At 41.5% G+C, this 26,298-nt stretch overlaps 1 protein-coding gene across 3 annotated transcripts in view; it reads right to left on the bottom strand.

The window, feature by feature from the left end:
- LOC136866339 (protein Fe65 homolog) overlaps window positions 1–26,298 on the bottom strand; it is a 331,485-nt gene that overhangs the window by 127,632 nt on the left and 177,555 nt on the right. Inside the window, exon 1 of one of the 3 annotated variants that reach the window (XM_067143203.2) lies at window positions 7,532–7,665. The exons of the other annotated variants lie outside the window; for them this stretch is intronic. The gene's annotated coding sequence lies outside the window, so the exon portion shown is untranslated. Of the gene's footprint in view, window positions 1–7,531; window positions 7,666–26,298 lie in introns of those variants that run through there. 3 annotated transcript variants of the gene reach the window in all.

Raw genomic sequence — 26,298 nt, forward strand, 5'->3', positions numbered from 1 at the left:
GGACGCAACCGGGCGAGTTGGCCGTGCGGTTAGGAGCGCGCAGTTGTGAGCTCGCATCCGGGAGATAGTGGGTTCGAACCCCACTGTCGGCAGCTCTAAAGATGGTTTTCCGTGGTTTCCCATTTTCACACCAGGCAAAATTAATTAAGGCCACGGCCGCTTCCTTCCCATTTCTAGGCCTTTCCTGTACCATCGTCGCCATAAGACCTATATGAGTCGGTGCGACGTAAAACGAATAGAAAAAATAGGGACGCAAACATGAAAAAACAAACAAACAAATGCACAAATTCAAATTTTCTCCACAATTTCGGGTACAATTTTCACGACATCTACGGAATGTAGGGCTTGCAAAAGCTTTACATTACATTACATCTTTATTATCCCACCATAGTAACAAAACATCGGTATAAGAGAATAAAGGAAATATTACATGGCTCCACTAACTGCTTAACTACAACTAAATCTATAACTAATTTAATCTAAATCTTCTATGCCTAAATTACACTCTATTAATCTACTCTGTAGCATCCCACACATGCGCGGATCCCCAGCACCACATGTAAGATGCTACCTTCACTACAACTAACTTCGTGGCGCCCCGCACGGGCACCATCCCTAACTTAATCTACTGAGCTGCCTCCAACATGGGCGGAGCTTGCACCAGCTAAGGGAGCTGTTATTCATAGTGGTGACACTTGGCTGAAGCTCTGCACAGCATAGAAAAATTCAGTTTTCATTTCCATACCAAACCATTAATAAATAGCGAGTTTTCCCTGCGTTTCTTCTCAATACAACTAGTCAAATAGAGGGTTTTCTCTCCGTATCGTTTCTATGAAGCACATGGACGATGGATTTGCTTTGCTAGGGAGGGTACGATTACTCGATTTTAAGTCTATACTATTTAAGAATATAGAACTCTGAGAATGAGAACACTCAACGACAGGACTGGATATTTATTGCATTCCAAGATACGAACTTCAAATACGAATAGCTAACCTGAATGTGGTAATTCGCCGGAGTTCCCCCCACCCCCACCCCAAGCGTTTTTCAAGAAAACGTTCACTGCACTTCAAAGCTGTATATAGACATTTATTCCAATTTCATTCCACACACCAGGGTAGGACACATGTGTGTTTCCACTTATACCAGCCTCCTCTCGCTTACGAATCATAATTCTTTTTGTTCAACTTATAACACTAGGAACTACAATAAAGACTTTCGGGTGGATCTAAACAGTATTTCATCCCATTAAAATATGTCCTCAAATGGAAAATATTCTTCACCTCAAAATTTAGAGGTGGTTAGTTCCATTTGGAGGTAAATATATTTTAAAACCTTCATTGTAGTTTTGGGGCAATTCATGAAGTGTATCTGAAGTCTAAAAAATGCCACTTCCGGAAAAGTAATATTAGTTGACAGCTGAGGGGGGAGTGGCAGTGATACCACCATATTCAAATAGCCATTTAGAGTACATTTTTTATTGCAGGAATATACACATTATATAATTTGGAGGTCGGGAAGGCTTACTCTGTTCAAAGCAGTGAGAAAGCCAAGAGTGAATTTTATGAGTTTTTAACAACCAGATGCTCTTAACACATTTAAGAAAAATGATCAAACTCTTCGATATTGGTCACCCGAAGCTGAGCACGATGCGTTCAGTCCCTCAAGCAAGTCTTACATTCGTGACAGAGTCGGGAAATCGATCTACAACAGGGCAAAAGTCTCAAAAGAATTCTATTTCTAGGTATTGCTATGATATGTGCAAAGAATTAACTCCAGCTCTCTGTCCGGTACTCCAGTTTGGCGCACATACTGGTTAATTGTATGTTTTCCCATCTCTTTTATACAGAGTCGACACCTGCGGAATGTGAGGCTTCCACCAGCTGAGAGCGCTATTAATGATTCATAGTGTTTACACAGTATCTCGCCAGGCTGAAGCTTCGCACAGAGTAGAAACATTTTCGCTCTTCAATTTCATACTAAACCAGTCTGTGTTTGCGCTCCATGAAACTAGTTACAAACAGCGAGTTATCCCCGTGTTTTCCATTAATAAAATAGTTAAATACACGGTTTTTCCTCCATATTCTTTCTGTAAAGCACAAACAGTGAGTTTGCTTTGACGAGGAGAGTATGATTAAGTGAGTTGTAGTCCATACTACAGTCGTTTTTTAAGATTATAGAACTCTCACTCAATGACAGAGGACTAGGTAGACCGAGCTCGATAGCTGCAGTCGCTTAATTGCGGTCAGTATCCAGTATTCGGGAGATAGTGGGTTCGAGCCCCACTGTCGGCAGCCCTGAAGATGGTTTCCCGTGGTTTCCCGTTTTCACACCAGGCAAATGCTGGGGCTGTACCTAATTAAGGCCACGGCCGCTTCCTTCCCACTCCTAGCTCCTTCCTGTCCCATCGTCGCCATAAGACTTGTCTGTGTCGGGTGCGATGTAAAGCAACTTGCAAAGGACTAGGTAGCTCCACTATTCCAAGATACAAGCTTAAAATACGAGTAGCAAACCTGAATGTGGTAATCCACAGGCGCTTCCATCCCCCACCCCCAAACCCACAAGCTCATTTTAGAAGAACGTTAATTGCACTTTATTTAATCTACGTAGACATCTATTCCAATCGCATTCCACACATCCCGGTAGCAAACGTGTGTGACGACCTTGCTGAGTCTTATACCAGCCTCTTGTATTTTTGTATTTTCTGTCCAATTTTCTTTGGTAAATTCTACCATTCTCCCGATTCCGAAATTATGAGGTTAAGAGAGCATAGAGTGTGTGTTATCTTCCTGCCTAGAGGAGGCTTAATTTTCTTTATCCGATACCTTCAAAGTTTAGAAGAGTTGGATCTAATCTAATTCCCCATCTGATAATTCTTCCTTCAGAACAAAACTCAAACATTGCCTTCTATGTTCAAGGTTGTGAAATCGAGTCCTGGCCCAATCAACTGAAGTGTAAGAGCGCTCAGGTGAGAAAGACCCGCTGTAAGTATATTTTATAGCACGTTAATTGGATTATTTAAGGCAAAATTGTAGCATTCTGACATCTTTTGATATGTATAGCAACTAAATAGATGTAAAAGTATTGATTTAAATTAATCAAACGCAAAACTATGCAAATCACTCTCTACGCTCAGAAATACTTTAACTAAGCTGATAAATGAAGATAACCCAAGCCCTACTTTAATTTTAATGATTGCTTAAAGAACTCAATGCCAAAGTAGCAAACATACAAGATAAACTATGTATGTCTGAATAAATACTTTCCTCTCCTAGTCATGGATGGCCAGCGAGTGGAAAGTTCATTAATAAATTTTATTGCAATTTGTATTGATATGTGCAATTATTCATAACTGAAAATAAAGATATTTCAAACAAGAAAAAGTTACTGAAATTACTTATAATGTAATAAAAGTCCCATAAATCTTTTGCGGAAACTTCATCGTACACACTCTTTAAGAAGTATTTCCTAGACACAGTCTAGCATACCTCCTCATGTATATCCTCACTGCTTACTACAACATATCGTCTTCTCTGTTCACCTTCCTTCGATTTCTTTTCCCCTCATTCATCTGAGATTACGTAATTGTCAACCTCTGCAGCGTAACGCTTAGCACTATTAGCTGCCGTTCTCGAACGCCCGGGTACGATTCCCGGAACTGTCAGAGATTTAAGAATTGCAGGAGATCTGGTATGTGGTTAAAATGGTTGATGTTGAGCTCGATAGCTGCAGTCGCTTAAGTGCGGCCAGTATCCAGTATTCGGGAGATAGTAGATTCGAATCCCACTGTCGGCAGCCCTGAAAATGGTTTTCCGTGGTTTCCCATTTTCACACCAGGAAAATGCTGGGGCTGTACCTTAATTAAGGCCACGGCCGCTTCCTTCACACTCCCACCCCTTTCCTGTCCCATCGTCGCCATAAGACCTATCCGTGTCGGTGCGACGTAAAGCAACTAGCAAAAAAAAAAAAAAAAAAGGTTGATGCAGCTTACCGCCCATTGGGTGTGTGCCTTAAAGAGCTGCATCACTGTCATATGGGGATACGAGTTTGTCCGGATACATGGCCAAATAGTTAGCATACTGATCTTTGGTACAAAGGCTCCCGGATTCGATTTCAGGCCGGGTCGGGGATTTTAACCTTCATTGGTTAATTCCTATGGTTCGGATGTATATGCCGTTTTCAGTATTATAATTCATCATCAGTAGGACTTCCTCACAGATGCGGAGGTCGCCTATCAGGCATCAACACGTAAGACCTGCACCTGGCCTCCCCGGAAGCCAAACGCCATTATTATTATTATTATTATTATTATTATTATTATTATTATTATTATTATTATTATTATTATTATTATTATTATTATTATTATATTACATAATTCTGATCTTATCCCTGCTTTGTTCCATTCTCCGTTACATAGTGAAAAGTTTAAACTAATTTTCAATCCTTCACATATATTCCACATCCATTCATATTTCACTCTGATTTTTCTTGTCTCTCCACAGTTCATTCGTATGTGTGCCTCTTTGTCTTCTTCTTCTTCTTCATATATTTTACCCTCCAGGATCGGTTTTTCTCTCGGACTCAGCGAGGGATCCCACCTCTACCGCCTCAAGGGCAGTGTCCTGGAGCTTCAGACTCTGGGTCGGGGGATAAAACTGGGGAGAATGACCAGTAACTCGCCCAGGCAGCCTCACCTGCTATGCTGAACAGGGGCCTTGTGGAGGGATGGTAAGATTGTAAGGGATAGGCAAGGAGGAGGGAAGGAAGCGTCTGTGGCCTTAAGTTAGGTACCATCCCGGCATTTGCCCGGAGCAGAAGTGGAAAACCACGGAAAACCACTTCCAAGATGGCTGAGGTGGGAATCGAACCCACCTCTACTCAGTTGACCTCCCGAGGCTGAGTGGACCCCGTTCCAGCCCTCGTACCACTTTTCAAATTTCGTGGCAGAGCCGGCAATCGAACCCGAACCTCCGGGGGTGGCAGCTAATCACACTAACCACTACACCACAGAGGAGGACTTATTTGTCTTTGCTATATAAAATACAATAATTCTTATATATTTTGCTATAGCTTTGTTCTTATATCTCCCCTAATTTTAATTCTAATTTCTATTTTAGCTAACATGTTGGTCCTTACAGTCATAGAATTTTACTAATGTGCAAGATGAACTATATATATTGAGTCGTCATTCCAAAGACTGGTTGGATCCTCCACAGATCCGCCATCAGCTGTCACAGAAAGCCTAGGCGTCACTGAAGAGGCATACTAGGTAAGCAAAGATTCGGATAATTTCTCGTTGCTTTCCTGACTGAGTCAGAAGATGCTATTACATATCAGTCTGCGAAGCCAACTAAAATGCATATACCCAATCGACGCTATGAACAACAATTGGACACCATCACAGGGACTGGCTGCATAAGGAATGGCGTTACCAGCATTGCTTCTATCTCAATCACTTTCCTACGGTCGAAGTCAATGTAAGACAGATCAATGAAAGGAACAAACTTGATCTAACCCATACCAGGAGACATAGTGCACTGTAAACACTGTATCTAACCAGGAATGGACCTGGCCAGCAACTAAAGATAGAAGAGCAAAAACTAGCAATGTCTTAAAAGTCAGAGCCGCACTATAAGAATCATACTGGTAATTAGCACATTTCTAAGCTACTAGATTCATCTTACGGAGATGCAAATCGTATCTTTTACAAAATTCGAATTCTCTTCGCTGTTCGATCAGTACTCCTGAGAACCTTCTCCTAATATTAGAGCCTCATAATTACAAACAAAGACTGTTGCAGATACAAAATATAGCTCACACGACACATACAAAAACTAAGCAAACCCCTATATGGAATAATTCGTCTCGAACTCTATATACCTCGTCCTATTTTTGGTCTCTCGTAGTGAAATATCTCAACTCTTCCTCTCTAATATATATTAGTACACTACAACGCACAATTACGTAGTTCTATTATGTTAGGAAAGTAACAAGCAGCCTTTAAGACAATTTGTAGCGAATTTTATCACTTAAACCCGTTATTAAAGCATAGAAATACCGAGCAAGTTGGCTGCGTGGTTCGCGTCACGTAGCTGTGAGCTTGCAATCGGGGTATAACGGGTTAGAACCCCACTGTCAGCAGCCCTAATGATGGTTTTCCGTGGTTTCCCATTTTCACACCAGGCAAATGTATCTCAAGGCCACAGTCGCTTCCTTCGCAGTCTATCCCATCGTTTAAGTCGGTGCCACGAAAAACAAACAGAAATACTCCCACAGAAGTGCGCTGATTTATTGGCAAAGTGTTGATGAACTCCCATGAAATAAGTAACTCTTTCCTTTTCGATCGTGCATGAACTCTGGGACATAGGGTAAAATTGTCAGTCCATCACTTCCTGCGTCAGAAAGTGTGCACGGAAACACGAACTATTTGTTTCTAGACCTTTAAAGAACTACATGAAGATAAATGTCAAAACGTCATGAGCTCTTCGACTGTCTCCATATATGCGACTGCTACATTAGCGAAATTGGTTAGTCACTCGTATTCTGTACTCAAGATCGTGGATTCGATTCCCGGTGAAGTACTTCAATGTGAGAGAGAACCGTATTAGTAGTTCTAATGGTAAGTTACATAACCTCTTTTGGAGAGCAAAATTCCAGCACCCAGACAGTCCATTATAATCTACTGCAAATAAAGGGGTGTTAAAACGCACAGCATTATCGATAGCCATGCATGCTTAGATGTACATTTCCTAACCATATTCAGGAATATTTGTAATGTATGGTGGATGAGTCACATCCTCGCCGCAAGTTGACTGGAAAACAGGTTGTAGGTTTTCATTTTCATCTTCCAAAGAATTGTATTTTGTCCATCTGTAGTAGTAATAACAACACAAAATCATAAGGGAAGTTTAAGGCCCAAAATTCACAGGCAAACAATGCAAGCTCAAAAACCAACCGGAAATAATAAAAAACAGACATTTAAAGTGACATTAAAAGATGTAGATCAAAAATTTACTGACGTTCTAAATTAATTAACCTGGCAGACTACCGAAACAAATAGTGAAACTCTATGAAGACAGAAGTAAAGCCTAAACAGACACTATGAAACGGGAAAATCAAAAACGACCTTAAATTGTAGGAATGCTAGATGATATCTGAAACATATTTATATCCAAAATTCACACATGACAAGTTGATTACGAGGACAAACAGAAGAGAATGATCAGAAGAACTATGACAAAACAAGCGAAAAGATGCTAACAGCAAAAGAAATAAATATTGGCTCAAAAGAAGGTAATCGAGCACCTCTACGTAATGTGTATAGTCCTAGATGGGTTTATTCGCAAATAATAATAATAATAATAATAATAATAATAATAATAATAATAATAATAATAATAATAATAATAATAATGGAGAAAGTTACATGGAGGAGTAATGTGCTCGAGCCGGTGCAATCAATCGGATGCACGCAGTACTGTCAATGATGTAACAACGGAAGTAGTTTGATTAGGTCGGAGCGACTTACAGTCATCTGTCCACGGTGTAGGCCAATTCGACGCCGATGGGCGCAGCATACGCAGACACGATATGATCCCGCTCGGCGATGTTGTTATTGTTCATTCTGTCGCACAGCACTCACTACACAAACTAAGATCGCTGGGTGTGGTGGAACATAGAGCTAACATCGTAGCTACATAACACCAGCATTTCATACTGCAAGCCAAGCGTTCGGCTCTCTTCGGGTCCTCTCGGCTTTGCTCGGCAGCGTGTGTGGGTGGCTGGCTGGCTGGCTCGCTGGGAAAATGAGAGAGGGAAAGAAAAAAGGGAAAAAGAAAGGGGAGAAAATAACGTAATAGGGGCGGGTGTCAGAGACGGAGGGTGAGAAACAGCAAATCGATGTAAGGAGAATCAAATGAGATGAGATGTTCGTTACAGCCATGTGTCCAGTCGGCGAACAGAGTGCTCCGTTCCAAAGCTTGTAAGGAGAGGACACCCGCAGAGACCTCTTACGTCCAATGTTGTGGAGACACCAGGGACAGATTTCAGAAAACTTGCCATAGCTGAGATTCGATAAAACCTATTTCTCAGCCTCCCGAGCTCATTTTGGTTTTGACCAGGGTTTTAAGGCCGGAAAGTTCTTCTTAACGCCAGGTGTTTTTTTTAAAGTGAACATTCCAACCCAGAATCGAAGACCAGCCGTCCGGACGGAAAACTAGAAACTAAACTGTCGTACTGTAATAGTGTAATTTTACATACGGCATGGAAAATAATGCTAATGAATCACTCGAGATTGATCTGCATTTAGGGCTGTCGTCCAGGTGGCAGATTTCCTATCTGTTGTTTTCCTAGCTTTTTCTTAAATGATTGCAAAGAATTTGCAAATCTACTGAACATCTGCCTTGGTAAAATATTCCAATCCCTAACTTCCTTACTTATAAACGAATATTTGCCCCAATCTGTTCTCTTTAATTCCAACTTTATCTTCATATTGTGTCAATGTACGCATGAACTTTCTGAACAGTCACGGAATGTCTCTTGAAAGTTAGGAAATAATTCAAATGTTTTACGACCATAAGTGTTTTTTATATTCCTTTTGAACTTGGAGGTACCTCATTTAGATGTTCACGTGCCATTGAGAAACAAATGATATGACGGATAAGCACGATGAGGCACTTAAGAGCAAATGCCGGAACTGTACCTAAATAAAGGCCATTGTCCAAACCACCCCCTTTCCTATCCCAGTGTACTTGTACCTAAGGAATTAGGCACAAATTTCTTCCAGACCGGAATGTGATCCCAGTGCAGCGAAATTCCAGGTCTACTACTAGACTACTGCAGATGAGTTGGCAGTGGGAGTACGAGAAAAATACAACTGCCTCTTGCCATTATCTTTGCTTATTAATCGTAGATGGGTATGCTTTATTACTTCAACTTGTCGTTATATCTAATATCTGCTATTAATACACACAGTATGACAGCCTCCTAGTAAGTCACAATAAAAATCACTTAGTTCTTCACATGCTTATTTTAAAAATTGCATACTAAATTATATTGAAACAACAACGTGTAAGCCCAAGCCCAAAATAGCAGGATAGATTGGATTAGATTAATTTAATTATATTAGTTCAGATTAGGATTAATTATATTAGGCTAGGTAATAAGTAATTATATTCGTAATTTTACTCTGTATCGCAAAGAATGCCACTGTAATTGCGATAAAAATCCTGTAGCAAAATGTAACCAGTGACTAGAGTCTAAAACGAATGAGATAGTGGGTTCGAACCCTACTATCGGCACTGGCAAAGCACCCGGTGTAAATAACATTATCCCAGAAGCCCTAAAGGTAGATCCAGATTTAACAGCGGAAATCATGGAGCCACTTCTAACACTAATATGGAACGAAGAACACCTCCCTGAGGAGTGGAAGAAGGGTGTCCTCATCAAGATACCGAAGAAGGGTGACCTCTCAGATTGCAATAACTGGAGGGGAATAACGTTGCTCTCATATGGGGGAAAAGTGATGTCAAGAGTCATACTGAACTGAATAAGCATAGCCGTTGACAGGAGACTACGTCAAGAACAGGCAGGTTTCAGAGAAGGTTACTCTGTATCGCAAAGAATGCTACTGTAATTGCGATAAAAATCCTGTAGCAAAATGTAACCAGTGACTAGAGTCTAAAACGAATGAGATAGTGGGTTCGAACCCTACTATCGGCACTGGCAAAGCACCCGGTGTAAATAACATTATCCCAGAAGCCCTAAAGGTAGATCCAGATTTAACAGCGGAAATCATGGAGCCACTTCTAACACTAATATGGAACGAAGAACACCTCCCTGAGGAGTGGAAGAAGGGTGTCCTCATCAAGATACCGAAGAAGGGTGACCTCTCAGATTGCAATAACTGGAGGGGAATAACGTTGCTCTCATATGGGGGAAAAGTGATGTCAAGAGTCATACTGAACTGAATAAGCATAGCCGTTGACAGGAGACTACGTCAAGAACAGGCAGGTTTCAGAGAAGGTCGGTCTACTGTGGATCAGATTAACACACTAAGACTAATCATTGAACAATTTGCTGAGTATCAGACATCTCTGTATATACTTTTCATTGATTTTGAAAAGGCCTTTGACTATCAACCGGAGGAAAATGTGGAAGGCTATGGAAAAGTTTGGAATTCCACAAAAGATAGTCCGTCTTACACAGGCAATGTATGATGGATATACTTGTCAAGTAGAACATAAAGGGAAGCTGTCTGAACCTTTTGCTGTAAAATCTGGAGTAAGACAAGGATGTCTACTGTCGCCAGTCTTGTTTATCATGACACTGGATTGTATGCTGAGAGACGCAACGAACAGAAAGCGTGGCATTCAGTGGGGATTAAATAACCGATTGGAAGAACTGGATTATGCGGATGATCTTTGTCTTCTTGCAGCATGTTTTCGGGACATGGAAATCAAACCGAATGACTTAAAAATAGAAGCTAAAGAAGTAGGCTTAAAGATTAATAACAAAAGACTAAAGAAATGCGCATAAACCATCGTAACAATTGCAACTTGACTCTAGATGGAATGGATATAGAAAGGGTCGAGGAATTTTGCTACTTAGGAAGCATGGTAAGCCAGGATGGAGGTGCTTTTAGAGATGTGGTTAGTCGTATAAATAAAGCCAAAGGAGCTTTTGCACAGTTACGACCAATATGGAGATCCCCTCACATTCGTATAAAAACGAAGCTAAGGATATTCAACTCAAATGTTAAATCTGTGTTACTGTATGGAAGTGAGACCTGGAAAGTGACCAAAGACATTACCACAAGGTTACAGACTTTTATAAATCTGTGTTTGAGGTACATTATGAGAATATGGTGGCCAAAAACTATCTCAAACAAAGACCTTTGGGAGGCCACAAATTAAAGTCCCATACAGGAACAGATAATGAGAAAATGGAGATGGATTGGGCACACCCTGAGAAGACCACAAGAGAGTATCACAAGGCAGGCATTGAGTTGGAATCCACAAGGCAGTCGCAGGCAAGGCAGACCGAGGATTACCTGGAAGAGAACCATAGATAAGGAGATTGCTGGAGTTAACAAGACATGGAGGGAGGTGAAAGCATTGGCGGCAGATAGAACAAGCTGGAGAAATTTCGTCGAGGCCCTATGTTCCACATGGAATTAAAGGAAATAAGTCATTCTTAGTCTGCATCCCCGACCCATAGGGGCACAGCAAAGTATTGTAAGACCTACGACCTCAACATTGTCACGATTACAGGGCTGCTGGTAGGGTGCAGAGGCATTTCAAAATGTTTTCCGACTTTTGCGCATGTTTCCATTTGAAGAAACAGTTAGGTGATGAGGTTTCCTTACTGGCTCTGAAAGGATCCCATCATATTTTGCGAAATAATGTATACAATCCCTATTAATTCATATTTCCAGTGGATCCATTTTTGCGGGAATGTCAAATTTTAATAGCTAAATTTATGTATAATATTACGGACGCAGAAGCCTCCGTAGCTCAGATGATAGCGTGCCAGCCTCTCACCGCTGGGTTCCGTGGTTCAAATCCCGGACAATCCATGTGAGATTTGTGCTGGACAAAGCGGAGATGGGGCAGATTTTACTCCGGGTACTCCAGTTTTCCCTGTCGTCTTTCATTCCAGCAACACTCTCCAATATAATTTCATTTCATCTGCCAGTCATTAATCATTCCCCCAGAGGAGTGCGACAGCCTTCGGCAGCCGGCACAGTTTCTATCCTCACCGCTAGATGGGGTTTTCATTCATTACATTCCTGACCTGGTCGCATGACTGGAAACAGACTGAGGATTTTCATTTTTATTACGGACCCAAAGAAGTGTGTGGCATGCTTTGTCATAACGACAGCCCACAAACTGGGAAGCAGTTACATTAAATTATTATTATTATTATTATTATTATTATTATTATTGTTATTATTATTATTATTATTATTATTATTATTATTATTATTTTTATTATTATTATTATTATTATTATTATTTATTCATTCTCTTGCTAGTGGTTTAACGTCGCACTAACTATCTTCAGGGCTACCAATGGTGAGATTCGAACACACGATTTTCATAATGCAAGAACTCATCTACGCGACCCTAACCACGCGGCCAACTCGCTCGGTTTAAATTCAAATAAAATCGTGTATCAATACATCTAAAGAAGATGAAGGGAATAATTGGTAGAACACAGAATGGCTAATGATAATGAAACGAAATTCTGATCTGAAACAGTTAATCAGACACACACATACACACACACACCATGAACAATCTGAAATAACCAATGATGGTTAAAATCCCCGACCAGGCTGGGAATAGAACCCGGCTGGCCCAAAGGCCAGCATGCTAATCATTTAGCCATGGGGCCGCACAGAATATAATTGGAAAACAGGTAAAAAAAAAGAAGAAAAGAGATGAAGCAGTTCTTTCTCTTACATAGGAGTAAATGGATATGATAGGTTGTTAAGGCTAATAACTGGGTCATGGTACTTCATACATTGCGTGTCGGTCAATCCGCGCCAGTTAAATACACACACTTCATCACCTGACACGCGATCTTCATTTTAATACAGCCGCTGTTTTAAGTGGTACAGTGAACTCTATCCATAAATCACTTACCATTCTTCTCAAACATCATATCGTCGGAAATGAGGGAAGGCTAACTATCGATTGAAGTATTCACTCACTCTTTAAGAAAAACTGAGAGAGACCTTACGTAGAAAATGTGTTTTCTAGTAAAGTAGCCGCTTTTGTAGAAAAGATACGCCACAATGGAGGTGACAACACTATCTTATGTCATCGTCCATCGAATGCAAATTGTATTAAAGTAGACGGATTAAGGAGCTAGGAGAGAGAATTTTGCTGGGCAGACTGCAAGTATGCACATGTTGACCGGCACGTCAAGAAAATGGGAACTACTTAATGTCGTTGTCTCTACGTCCCACTAACTACTTTTGAAAGTTTTCTGAGACGCCGAGGTGCCGGAACTGTGTCTCGCAGGAGTTCTTTTACGTGTCAGTAAATCTACCGATACGAGGCTGACGTATTTAAGGGCCTTCAAATACCACCGGACTGAGCTAGGATCGAACCTGCCAAGTCGGGGTTAGAGCCGTCTGAGCCACTCAGTCCGGCGACAAGAAAATAAGCCAACTTGGTAACTGCGTAGTCATTGGCAAAGTGGAAATGAGATCTCTCATCATGAATCATAATGTCAGTGTCTTGGTGGATCCAAACTGTATGACAGTACGGATAATTTTCTTGATCATTTCTAAATAATGATGTTTATTGATTTTCACTTAGATATCTCGACAAGTCAACCTTTCATACTATTAACGCAGTTATTTTTACTTGTGGCGAGGCGACCCTTGACAATGGTGATATGTAAAAAGTCTGGAGTCCATAAAGCAGTAATCTGACCTAAGCCTAACTGGCTCCTGCCCGCAATTAGTGGAAAGAAGGAATAAATGTTCCGAAAGAGAACCGCTCAATACGTCGGTAGTTGTCGCAAGAAGAAAATCTCACCGTAGGGGGCTGTTGCCATGTATCAGGCTTATTGTATTATGTTAATAGATGTATCCGTTTCAATATCTTCTTTTTTTTTTTTTTTTTTTTTTTGCAAGTTGCTTTACGTCGCACCGACACAGATAGGTCTTACGGCGACGATGGACAGGAAAGGGCTAGGAGTTGTAAGGAAGCGGCCATGGCCTTAAGGTACAACCCCAGCATTTGCCTGGTGTGAAAATGGGAAACCACGGAAAACCATCTTCAGGGCTGCCGACAGTGGGATTCGAACCTACTATCTCCCGAATACTGGATACTGGCCGCAATTAAGCGACTGCAGCTATCGAGCTCGGTTGTTTCAATATCTTGGGTGTAAAGTAGTTAAATAGTTGCAATATCCGGACATAACAATTCACGGATACGGATGCGGATAATATTCTGTATATCCGCGCAGGGCTCTAGCTTTAGGAAGAGAATGCTTTTTTTGTCCTACAGGACTTCTTTTGCGTACCAGTAAATGTGCCGATAAGGCTGGCGAACTTGAACACCTTTCAAATCTCACCAGACACCCACTATCCTGAGTAACTCTGCCTGGCTCTGTCAGTCCCTAACCTCTTAACACGATAGTGTAGACTATTTCTCTAGTTAAACTTCAATGTTCCATCACTGGCAATTGGCCTGTGCGACTGCAACTCACTCCACTGGGGATGAACGAGTCACAAATGAACCTCCCTCCACTCGGCTGCTAATGAGCCAACTCCACGCTGCAAACAAAAGCTTCTCATATCGGATAGTCTGCACTATTGGCACTGCTTGCTGCAGGTGTCTCATTAGAATTCCCCTTGTTCACGTGTTTCTTGCAACAATGGCTATATTTTTTTCACATTACTTTTACATTAATTATTATAAATCTCTGTGCTGAACCTTATTCTTCAAAATATAATACAGAATTTATTCTTCTTTTGGTAAATAGCCATGGGTCTGAAATAAACATTACTGACCGACAAAATTAGAAACTGTAGTGCACGCCTAAGGGTAAGCTATAAATTAATTATGCCTCTCATTCTTTGAACCCATCAATACTACGTATTCTTTAAACATGCCATGACGTCAGAATGTAATGTCTATACGAAGTGAGTGGCTGCATGGTTTGAGTCACGTAGCTGTCAGCTTGCATTCGGTAGACAGTGGATTCGGCATAAAAAACCTCCTCAGGGAGTTCAAGAAAGTTATGAACAATCCCCAATTACCAATACGTGGCGACATCGCCGATGTCCAGCTGAATCTCCTCGAAATCCTCCAATAAGAACTGCAATAGAATTGAAGAGTACCAACTTCAATAAAACTAAAGAATGGCACGGAAGACAAGATACTAAGCCTGAGTCAACTCTGCCACAAATTGGCTCGTCGCTGCCACCTGGATTTGAGCTTCCATTTTCACACCAGGCAAGTGCTGGGGCTGTACATTAAGGTCTCGACCGGTTCCTTCCCACTCCTAGCCCTGTTCTGTCCCATCGTCGCCATAAGACCTATCTGTGTCGGTGCGACGTAAACCAAATTGCAAAAAATAACAATAATAATAAAAAAGAATGCGTCGCCAAGCACATGAGGCAATTGATCCTTCTTATCAGCAGGGTACAATTCAGAGCGGTTGTGGTGCTATCCTTGTATAGAGACTGTTTATGTTCGATGAAATGAGACGCTTGGAAGGCCTACAACTACCAACATCTCTCGTCGGCAAGCTACAGTATGTAGGAGCCTGCTGTCAGATCACGTCCACCCAGTTGATCACTTGCAGGATACTCTTTTTTTTTTTAAATCAAGACAGTGCACCATCTTCCCAAATTGAGGCCAACTGGTTCAAAGAACTCTCCGCAGACATGAGGATGCTTGCCTGTTCCCCACGGTCACTTGTATTCAGTCCTACTAAGCACGTCCGAGGTTGTGCAGATTTCACTGATAAGTATTCAAATTCATTTGCTCATCAGTGTACATTAACAGTACTTAGCGTTGCATCCGACCAAAGGTACTAGCTTGTTCCATTTCTGGGATCAAACAGAATTCCTTGTACTTTTAATACCGGTCCAAAGACGACTGTGGAAGTGTGATGTGAAGTCGGCAGCCTAAAGAAGATCAGCAATGAAATAAACTAAAATGGAAGGGCACACATTTTGACCACGAGTTAAATTCTGTCTACCAGTACTTTTCTGTTGTAATGAAAGTCAACTAAAGACATAATGCAGCAATATGATTGTTCTAATTATTCCCCATACTGACTATACGCCTAGTTATTTTAGTGTTCTGTACTAGAGTTGTAATTATGACGTGCATGCTATTTGAAATATAATTTTATGTTGTCAGGAAGACAGTTCGTCCGCCTCTGTGGTGTAGTGGTTAGCGTGATTAGCTGGCACCCCCGTAGGCCCGGGTTCGATTCCCGGCTCTGCCACGAAATTTGAAAAGTGGTACGAGGGCTGGAACGGGGTCCACTCAGCCTCGGGAGGTCAACTGAGTAGAGGTGGGTTCGATTCCCACCTCAGCCATCCTGGAAGTGGTTTTCCGTAGTTTCCCACTTCTCCAGGCGAATGCCGGGATGGTACCTAAATTAAGGCCACGGCCGCTTCCTTCCCTCTTCCTTGTCTATCCCGTCCAATCTTCCCATCCCTCCACAAGGCCCCTGTTCAGCATAGCAGGTGATGCCGCCTGGGCGAGGTACTGGTCATACTCCCTAGTTGTATCCCCCGACCAAGAGTCTGAAGCTCCAGGACACTGCCCTTGAGGCGGTAGAGGTGGGATCCCTCGCTAAGTCCGAGGGAAAAACCGAACCTGGAGGGTAAACAGATGATGATGATGATGATGATGATGAAGACAGTTCAATGCTCAACCAGACCCATGAAGGACACCATGCTTTACTTTCTATATTATTATTATGTATTCGTATATTCAATAAAACACCACTATGTATGATATTGTTGTGGTCAAGAATGTGGTACAGGACACAATTAAATCCAAGTTAGTTTCACGATATATACTTTTCTCGCGAAGTACTTGTCGGATTAGGTGTAGAAAATATTAGAGTTCTAGCAATTCTCATCTGCTAACCAAGTGGGACTCTGTAGACACTCTGCTACTGCTAGGCAGCGCTAGTCAAATTGATGAGTCCAATTGGACGTTGTGGGCGAAATGTTGCACACTAGCTAACAGCTCAAAAGTTGGTTCTATTGGTGCGAGTTTTTGATTTGTGGACGTGAGCCTTAATTTGCAGTATAGTTTCATTCAAAAATACAGAATTAATATCATTATTTCAACACATATTAACATCCTGGAAAAGTATTGTAAGTCCGATTTCAAGCCCCATGATAATATTACTGAAAGTGAAAAACAATTTGCAATATCTTCAAAGGTTTACAACCTTAACCGGCTCACCCAGTATTGCTCATAGCGATGTGATTACAGTGGTTAATAACTAATTAAAAGTTCTTACAGGCATAATCAATAAGCTATTCATGTCTAAAAGATCGATGCAGCCTTTGTTGAACCCCTCCTTGCTACATCTTTTGTCTACTAACTGGCTTTCATCTTGCCAGGTAACATTTTCCTTCCCTTCTTTTGACTCCACAACGTCTCGTTATGTGACAATATTTGACAAGACCACAATACTGGAATCCTGTACTGCTTTCATTCCAGTTGACAGTCCTCTACTACTCATACAGACAGAGCCCTGCCTTGCCTTCCGTGTAACTTCGAGAACAAAAGACAACTTGCTACAGACAAGCGAGAATAGGTGGTTGCTAGTTCGTCTGTTGTATAATTCCCAAGCAAGCATCAGGTCCAGAGGAAAGGCTTCATCAGGATTCTCATATAACTGATATTCTTTTTATAACATTTGTTTTACAAATAGGTTTTTCGGAAACATGGCGGTACCGAAATTTTATCCCGCAGTAGTTGGTATACATACATTACTTTAACACGAAATATTTCGTTTAATTTGCATACTGACAAATTGTGTAACGATACGTATAAACTACTAGGATTTATTATAAGAAATAACAAGGAGTTACAAAATCTGACTTCAATTTCAACTATCTTCAATTCTTCATCAAGAATTCGTCTGGAATATGCCTCTGTAGTTTGGATATTGACGAACTGGAGAGAATACAAAACAAAAGTGTGACTTAACTACGCGTCCCCACGATCTTCTGTTTACGAGCAGTTCTGTTGCCTCGTTTAGTTCCACATCCCTCATTAATCACTAAAAACTGAGTAATTACGAAGGCCTCTCTGGAGTCCTCTTACTCTTCATAGCCGAGTCCACTCCTCGGTTAGGTAACATACTCTCTTCCATTCGCCTCACATTACACCACCACCAAAACTGATTTATGAGAACGACTTCATCCATCGAATTCATTGCTAACTTAATCTTTATTTCATTTCGAATACCTGCCAATGTTCTCGCCAGTTTGCACCAGCACGCTCATGCCTGTTACCTCCAACTTACGAATGATGCCTTGAGCCGTCTCGGTTTTCACTCCCGAACTGGCAAGCCTATCTGAAGTCAGGCCGATGTGAAGATAAGCTCCTCTGGGGCTGGCTTCTTTCGTACAGAACATCGTTCATTGCAATTGCGAGCTCACTGAATTAACTTTGCCGCACCTTAAGTGTATTTCACGTAGTATTCTACCATCTTGCGAGAATACATACCTAAATACTTGAAAAATGATCCAACTGTTCAATTTTTACATGCCATACATTTAGAGACACGAAGCTGGCGTTTTTGAGCACCTTCAGTCTAATACCACAGGACTGAGCCGAGATCAAACCGGCAAACTTAAGCTCCGAAAGCCAGTGCTTTACCCTCAGAGACATTCATCTCGACACTGATATTGCTCTTGATGATATCTTAAAATGGACGTCGGTGGCCGAAGTCTGTGGTGCAGCCAATTAGTCGTTGTCCTGTTACCAAGATAGCGGGTTCTATCGCTGCCGAGGTCCGTGGTAATAACTCTCGAGTCATTAGCTTCAGATTCGTCAAAGAAATGTTGTAGGACAATCTGATTCATCCCTGTCTCTTAAAATAAGAAAGTATGTTATTACTGATAGTCATGCTGTACGGAGGGGACTGTTTAGATGCTTTCGTTTAAACATCAAGGTCACCAGCCCGGGCCTCTCATCCTACCACCCCTTACTATCCACCCATTTTCCCCATGTCCAGTGCCTTTCATCTATTTTTCGACTATGTTTCCGAAGCTGACACGCATTCCAGTGCATTGATCTGAAAGACGAAACTATAATCTGTGCAGTAAGTTAAATATAAACTGGCCATGTTTATGGACCTCAGTGTGACGCGTCGTGCCCAGGACCTGCATTCAACCCTAACAACATAGACCTCGAAAAGCATTTGAGTTACCGCAATAGCACAGGCCTCGTTGTGCGTCCATGTCTCTTGCCCGCAGGCACCGAGTTCGATTCCCGGCCACTCAGAGAATTTTAATTCTGGCCTGAGGATTGGACCGATGTTCACTCAGCCCCGTGATATCAACTGAGGAGATGGCTGATACAAGAAACAATGTAACAAGACAAGAACGCTCAGAATATTTTCATTATTTGTTTACGTCGCACCAACACAAAGTACATATAGCAACGATGGGATAAGATGGAGCTAGAACTACGAAGAAAATGACCGACGCCTTGATTTAAGTACAGCCCCCAGCATTGGCGTGGCGTGAAAATGGGAAACCATGGAAAACCATCTTCAAGGCTGCAAGCAGCCGGGTTCGAGCCCACCATATTTCGAATACTAGCTCAGAGCTTCGTGACGCAAACCGTGCAGCCAACTTGTTCGATCTGAGAATAACTCGTTACGCCGACCACGTGCCACTCCAATATGTGCAGGTCATCTGGATGGTCAAGAGTCTTATTTGCTTTTATAATGGACATTGTTTTAAACACGTCTATTAACTATGACAACATTACATTTATCGCAATATGGTGATTTATCAATAATCGTTCGTTCCTTCGTTTTACATTCCTATGTGCGCCGTTTGCTAAAACATTTTTACGTGGAAAACAATACTACGCATGTCTTGTAGTGGTTTAACGTCGCACTATTTCAGATACGTTTTCGGCAGCGATTTAATAGGAGAGAAGTGGAACAGGGAAGGAAGCAACCATGACCTTAATGAAGGTACAGTCAGTTGTGAAAATGCGAAACTGCAGAAGATCACCTCCGGAAGATAACAGCTACATTGCCCGAACCACGCGTGCAGCTAGCTCGGTAACATCATCATCATCATCATCATCATCATCATCATCTCAAACAGCTATAGGAAGAGTTGCTAGACGGAGACGACACACGGGCTCTATGGTCAGGTATCAAGCCAAGCCTCAGGATCGGAGATGAGCTCACAGAGGTGAGCTAATATGAACTCCAGGTGGGGCTCATGCTGTCACGGTCTACCTACACACGAGTATAATGTGGCATCCTGCTATCCTGCTTCATCTTACCCATTAACCTATATCCAGACGGAGGAAAAAACCGCACGGAATTATGGTAATGATTAACGTACCTTCGGGCATTAAAGCGTGATCGACGTTCTGTCTATTTACAGACTGGGTTGTAGGCGTGTTCTATTTCTATCGTCATAGATCAACTGAACTTCAGTAATTTTCTACTTCAACTCCAACTAATAATGATATTGGCTTAATGTCCCACTAACTACTTTTTTGATTTTCGGAGACGCCAAGGTGCCGGAATTTTGTTCCGCAGGAGTTCTTTTACATGCCAGTAAATCTTCCAACACGAGACTGACGTATCTGAGCACTTTTAGATACCACCGGACTGAGCCGGGATCGAACATGCCAACTTGGGGCCAGAAGACCAGCGTCTCAACCGTCTGAGCCACAGAGCCCGGCCAAACTCCAACTGCAGGAATACAATATAGTCACGAATATCTGTACTGAGCCATTTGGATTGAGCTGATAAATAAATTAAATTTCCTGTGGCTATTTCTAGCCAAGTACAGCCCTTGTAAGGCAGACCCTCCGATGAGGGTGGGCGGCATCTGCCATGTGTAGGTAACTGCGTGTTATTGTGGTGGAGGATAGTGTTATGTGTGGTGTGTGAGTTGCAGGGATGTTGGGGACAGCACAAACACCCAACCCCCGGGCCAATGGAATTGTCGTCGTGCATACTGTCTGGATATTATTTCGAGTTTTTTTTGTAACACTCATCGGCGCAAGTACGATTCCAAAACTATGGACTTATTCCACGCCAAAGAGTATGTACATGTTGTCTAATTGTCCAATCATATTCAAACCCGGGTAAAATAATTCTAATATAAGTTATGAAGTCTACCAGCCCCGACGTTTACGCGTAGCACGTCTTCCTCGCTCTTAAAGTCCCCAAGGTCGATTCTTGGCTTGTCCGAGGACCAAGCAAATCCAAAGCAAGCTGATAGTGTTACTTGACTACTGTTATCGTAGTCGTGACCACGAAACGTCCAATTTTACGTGGAATCTGAACCTGAGGAACATGAGTCTTAATATCATTGTCTGGGATTCGAATCGCGGCCGCCTTGATTAGAAGCCAGCAATTGTGCCACTCGGCTACCACGCCGCTATATCCAAGAACCATCGTCCTTTTAGGTTTAAGTATTTTCGTAGTCATTTGGACATATAATTCAGAAAGGACGAGACGAGGGCCCCAACTGAGTCTGGGGTTGTCTTCACTTCTCTATCAGCTCAATCGTCCGACTCGTTGGCTGAATGGCCAGCGTACTGGCCTTCGGTTCAGGGGGTCCCGGGTTCGTTAACTGTAACTATTAACAAGAGTCTGACTTCTGTATGACGTCATTGGGTGATGCAATAGTGCTACCATCTTGAGGTACTAAATTTGCATTGCCGCGCGGATAAAAATTAGGGCCCCTCTGAATTCTAGCGTGGTAACACGTCATAAAGATGTCGTTTCATTCGTCTCGGACGTTTAGAAGTATACGCCGAAAAAATAACTAAAATAAAATAAGATAAAATAATGAAAACTTGAGAAACTTCTGCTGCGAAGAATTTCAAAAGGTTTCTTTCTTTCTTTCTTTCGTAAAATATCACAACACATGGAAAATGATCGAAAACGCATTTGGGAGAGCAGAGATGCTTTTCACAATTCAAAAAAATCTGAAATCATAAAAAAAGGCTTAATGAAAGTGAAAAAATGAAGGATATTTCAAATTCATACTGGTTAGGTCTATACCTATCACGCGGTAGGTATTCTACCTCAACACTTGCGGCCGTGACCCTCACACAACTTCGATTTTTTCACTCTTAACACAGGACTAGAGTAGCCTACTGCGTTTCTCTTCCAGACGCTTGTCGTTTTTTGCTATTCATTTCCTATCACACATTTTTTGTGGCTTTCTTTTCAATTTAATGTTTCAAAACAAGTGATGTGATTAATTTTCAGTTTCATTTCTACCTAATGAGTTCTTTTATACTGTTAAAATTGATCACCCCGGCAACTAATCTGAAAATTTTCCATGCATTAACCGAGTGAAAAACACAAGATATTATATTAAGAAGCCAACATAAAAAGTTGTAGTTCCTGAACAAACCATTCATTGCTACAGAGCTACTGAAAATCGTTGAGAACCTGGATTTTTATGCAGCGGTGTTGCATACTTTGTAGGGGTTGTGGTTGGCTATACTTATGCAAATCTCATGTTGCCAATCATGCGGGTTAGAAGATACTTGCTAATCGTTTAACTATCGCCAACATACCCACTTTCACACACTGACTGCCATGTGTATCAGTCTGATACATTTCTAGCGTGCAATATGGGGGCATATGTATAATTTGGTTATCAGAGATACGGTCGACTTTCAAAAGATCCACTTTACGCAAATGTCCACTGTTTAGTTAACGTCCTCCAGTGGAAATCGTCCAGTTTATAGTCTACACTTATAAAAGGTCCTAAAATATCCATATACTAAATAGTTCACTGTTTAAGCTATTACGTTCAATTGGTCCAATGAACGGAAAGTCCTACGCCTAAGTCGTCCACCATACAGTAACATACTACATAAAAAAGTCGGAAATTACTACACAAAGATGAAACGACATGCCACGTTATCTAAGAACCTTCTCGTATCATATGAAATTAAGTAGTAAACAAATAAATATCTTATAATTTTCCGACATTTCATCTGTATTTTTATTTTCCCCATGTTAGACTTACCAAGCCATGGAATACGGATATTTTGTATCATAAAAGCTGACCTTTTATGAATGAGGACATTAACTGTGTGTTTGTCCAACCCTTGTCCCGTTTCCCTACGGGGTCGGGTATGCGGTGAGATGAATCTGTCGTGGCGGGTTTTTATGACCGGATGCCCTTCCTGACGTCAACCTCATCAGAGGAGTTAATCAAATGAAATGAATGACGTGAAATATGATAGTAGGGAGAGGGTGAAACCCGGTGCCGGCACATAGCCTACTCCTGTCGAATAGCACCAAGGGGTCTGCTTAAGGCTTAACGTCCCCATCTGACGGACAAATCACCATCAACAGCGTCATATGCCCTCACTCCATATGAGATTTGGAATTTAATCCAGGATTTTGGCACGCAATCTAGTGATTAGAAATTGTATACCACCACTTCTCCTACCCTGCCGGCCGACATTCTGATGGTGAAAACTTTTTCGACCAACGGGACTCGAACCGGCTAACTTCGGTGTCAGACCGTTTAGACTTCAGCGCCTTACCAGGCGGGCTAGAGGACATTAACTGTGTATTTTTGAATTAAAACTTTTCTAGGATGTACGGACGGCCGTGGCCTTGAGGTCTTCCTGGTGTGAAAATGGGAAAGCATGGAAAATCACATTCAGAGCTACCGACAATGGGATCCGAAATGCAAGTTCACAGCTACGTAATTCGAAAGACGCGACCAACTAGCGTGGTTACTCTAACCTACCACTGAATAATAGCCCGAGCTCTAGTCATAACACACACAATGTATGCAAATCATGGTTAATTAAAGCATAAAACTAAGAAATAATCACATTAAATAATGTATGTATGTATGTATCCTAACACAATTACAACACTAACAGCAGATCACAAGACACAAAGGTATATGGTGGTTGATAGTATGTCCTAAATGAAACATTAGCCGATGTTGCCCTGATGACACCTGAGTAACTGTACAGGTATGCAGGTCTGTATGAAGTCAGGGGCAGGGAAGGTTACGAACTCAATCTTCTGTATCGTTTTCACCAATAACTGCTCTCAGAGCTGTAGAGGGAACAAAGAGATAAACCTGACCTTGGCAAGAGTTAATCGGCGACCAGTAACGGTCCGAAGTAAGGTAGGTCGGCCCCAAGTAATCGATGTCGCTCCGTAGTAACTCGACGCACCTCTACACAACAAAACCATGACGAACAAAACTAAGAAGCAACAAGGCTCTAGTTAACGGAAAGGATAAGTAGTTAGTTTTTAGGTCGTTCTCTTTCTCTGTGGCTCAGTCGGTTGGCTGTTCGCCTTCTGCACTCAAGGTCGCGGGATCGAAATCTGATACCGTTGATCAGTATTTGTGGTGCTTGAGACCTGAATCAAAATCTTTACTCCCACGTTAAACAAATGTTTGAAGGTGGAATTAAAACATATTTGTGACTCTTAAGATAGTCTGTAGTTAAAAGAATATTACAATATTATTATTATTATTATTATTATTATTATTATTATTATTTTGCCTTTTAAAACAATTGTGTCCACTATCAAAAGGGCGTGGCGATTATTCCGAAACAGGAATTTGAGCATTATTCTTGTTCTTATTTAACATCTCACTAACTTTTTTCACCGTTTCCGTAAACGAAGTGCCGAAATTTTGTCCCGAAGAAGTTCCTTTACCTTCTTTTTTTGCTAGTTGCTAGTTGCTTTACGTTGCACCGACATAGATAGGTCTTATGGCGACGATGGGACAGGAAAGGGCTAGGAGTGGGAAGGAAGTGGCCGTGGCCTTAATTAAGGTACAGCCCCAGCATTTGCCTGGTGTGAAAATGGGAAACCACGGAAAACCACACTCAGGGCTGCCGATAGTTCGGTTCGAACCTACTATCTCCCGAATACTGGGTACTGGCCGCACTTAAACGACTGCAGCTATCGAGCTTGGTCCTTTACTTTCTAGAAAATTATCAATGATATACTTGAGCACGTTCAAGCTAAATCGGGATCATACTAACTTGAGCTTGTAAGGCCAGCACCGTACCGTCTGAGCAACTCAGCCCAGTACACTTACAATCATAATTATCATTTAGCAGGTTAATTCCTGAAGGTGAATGCCGCTGGGATAGAGCTAATCATTTAGTCCCGATACTATGGAAGATTGAAATATATACCCTGCACTCTATCAGGGGCCTTCATAGCCTGTGCAGAGGGGCTATCATTTTACGAACAACTCATGTATCATCGTCATGCATAAAAATGTTTGAAAGGAATATTTTCAAAACTTGGCCTTCTAGAAGGAGTAAATTTCTAGTGTGCTGAGGTCTAGGATCTCTAATAGTTATGTCATTTTGCAATATTCAGGTCGTGCTACATTGTGGATAGCACCTTTTTACTCTTGGGAATACTGCAACACTCAGACAACGCAAGCAACACAGTAAACATATATTTTTTTTTTGCAATATGTGTGCTAATTTCCGGTTATACTTTTGGCAAGAAAAATGGGAGAGAACATGAGCGCAATAAATCAGCAACGCAACACATGACGTCAAGTGAGGGAATTACACAAGGGTACACCATCATAAAAGAACATATATCTCCTAGTCTGAGAAAATAAAGAGGTGAACTCTGTTTAGAGTTTTATTGTTAGCGAGTGGAGTGCGGAAGCGAGATCGGGCCAGGAACTGCGGCAGTGCCGCGATAACTCGGTGCTACAGCCGCTACCACGCTTCCTGCAATACAGCATACACTTGCAAATGAGCAACTGTTTTACAAAAGTTTCCTCTTGCTCCAGAGCAATTTATATTCCGCAATCAAGTCTACAAAGAATACTCAGTTTAATATCCGCAACAATTATTTAACGAAAACAGCCGACATTTAGGGAAAATGCCCGCAGTAACTACATTAGGGATCACTTTTACAGAAATAAAGAATTTCAATCCATGGAAATATAACATATTTCAAGAGAATTTAAATGTGGAGAGATATATTATCCCTTTTCCCTGAAACGACTTTCAGCAATTATCTACAATTCACTGGCATTTTTTTAATATCCTGAATACTATCAAATACCAAAATTTAAATCATGTGAATAAAAACAATTATATACAATATTAAATACGAATGTCGGATGCACAACAGTTCATTAGTATTTCTTCACTGTATGATACCTTCCAAAGTGTTCTCCAAGGCGAAGTCCTGGGTTGTGAAAACGTGTTTCATGAAGTTTAATTTAATCGTGTCAGAGACATAAGATATAACGTTAAAGATATTAATTTAAAAATCTGAAAATACATCCAAAAATGGTACTACAAGCATATTAGCACTTCTAGTAATAAGGTATCCGGCCCCGTGGTGTAGTGGTAGCGTGCCTGGCTCTTACCCGGAGGCCCCGGGTTCGATTCCCGGCCAGGTCAGGGATTTTTACCTGGACCTGAGGGCTGGTTCGAGGTCCACTCAGCCTACGTGATTAGAATTGAGGAACTATCTGACGGTGAGATAGCGGCCCCGATCTCGAAAGCCAAGAATAACTGTCGAGAGGATTCGTCGTGCTGA

The sequence above is a fragment of the Anabrus simplex genome, chromosome 3, assembly GCF_040414725.1.
Source record: "Anabrus simplex isolate iqAnaSimp1 chromosome 3, ASM4041472v1, whole genome shotgun sequence".
In the NCBI taxonomy this organism is placed as follows: domain Eukaryota; kingdom Metazoa; phylum Arthropoda; class Insecta; order Orthoptera; family Tettigoniidae; genus Anabrus; species Anabrus simplex.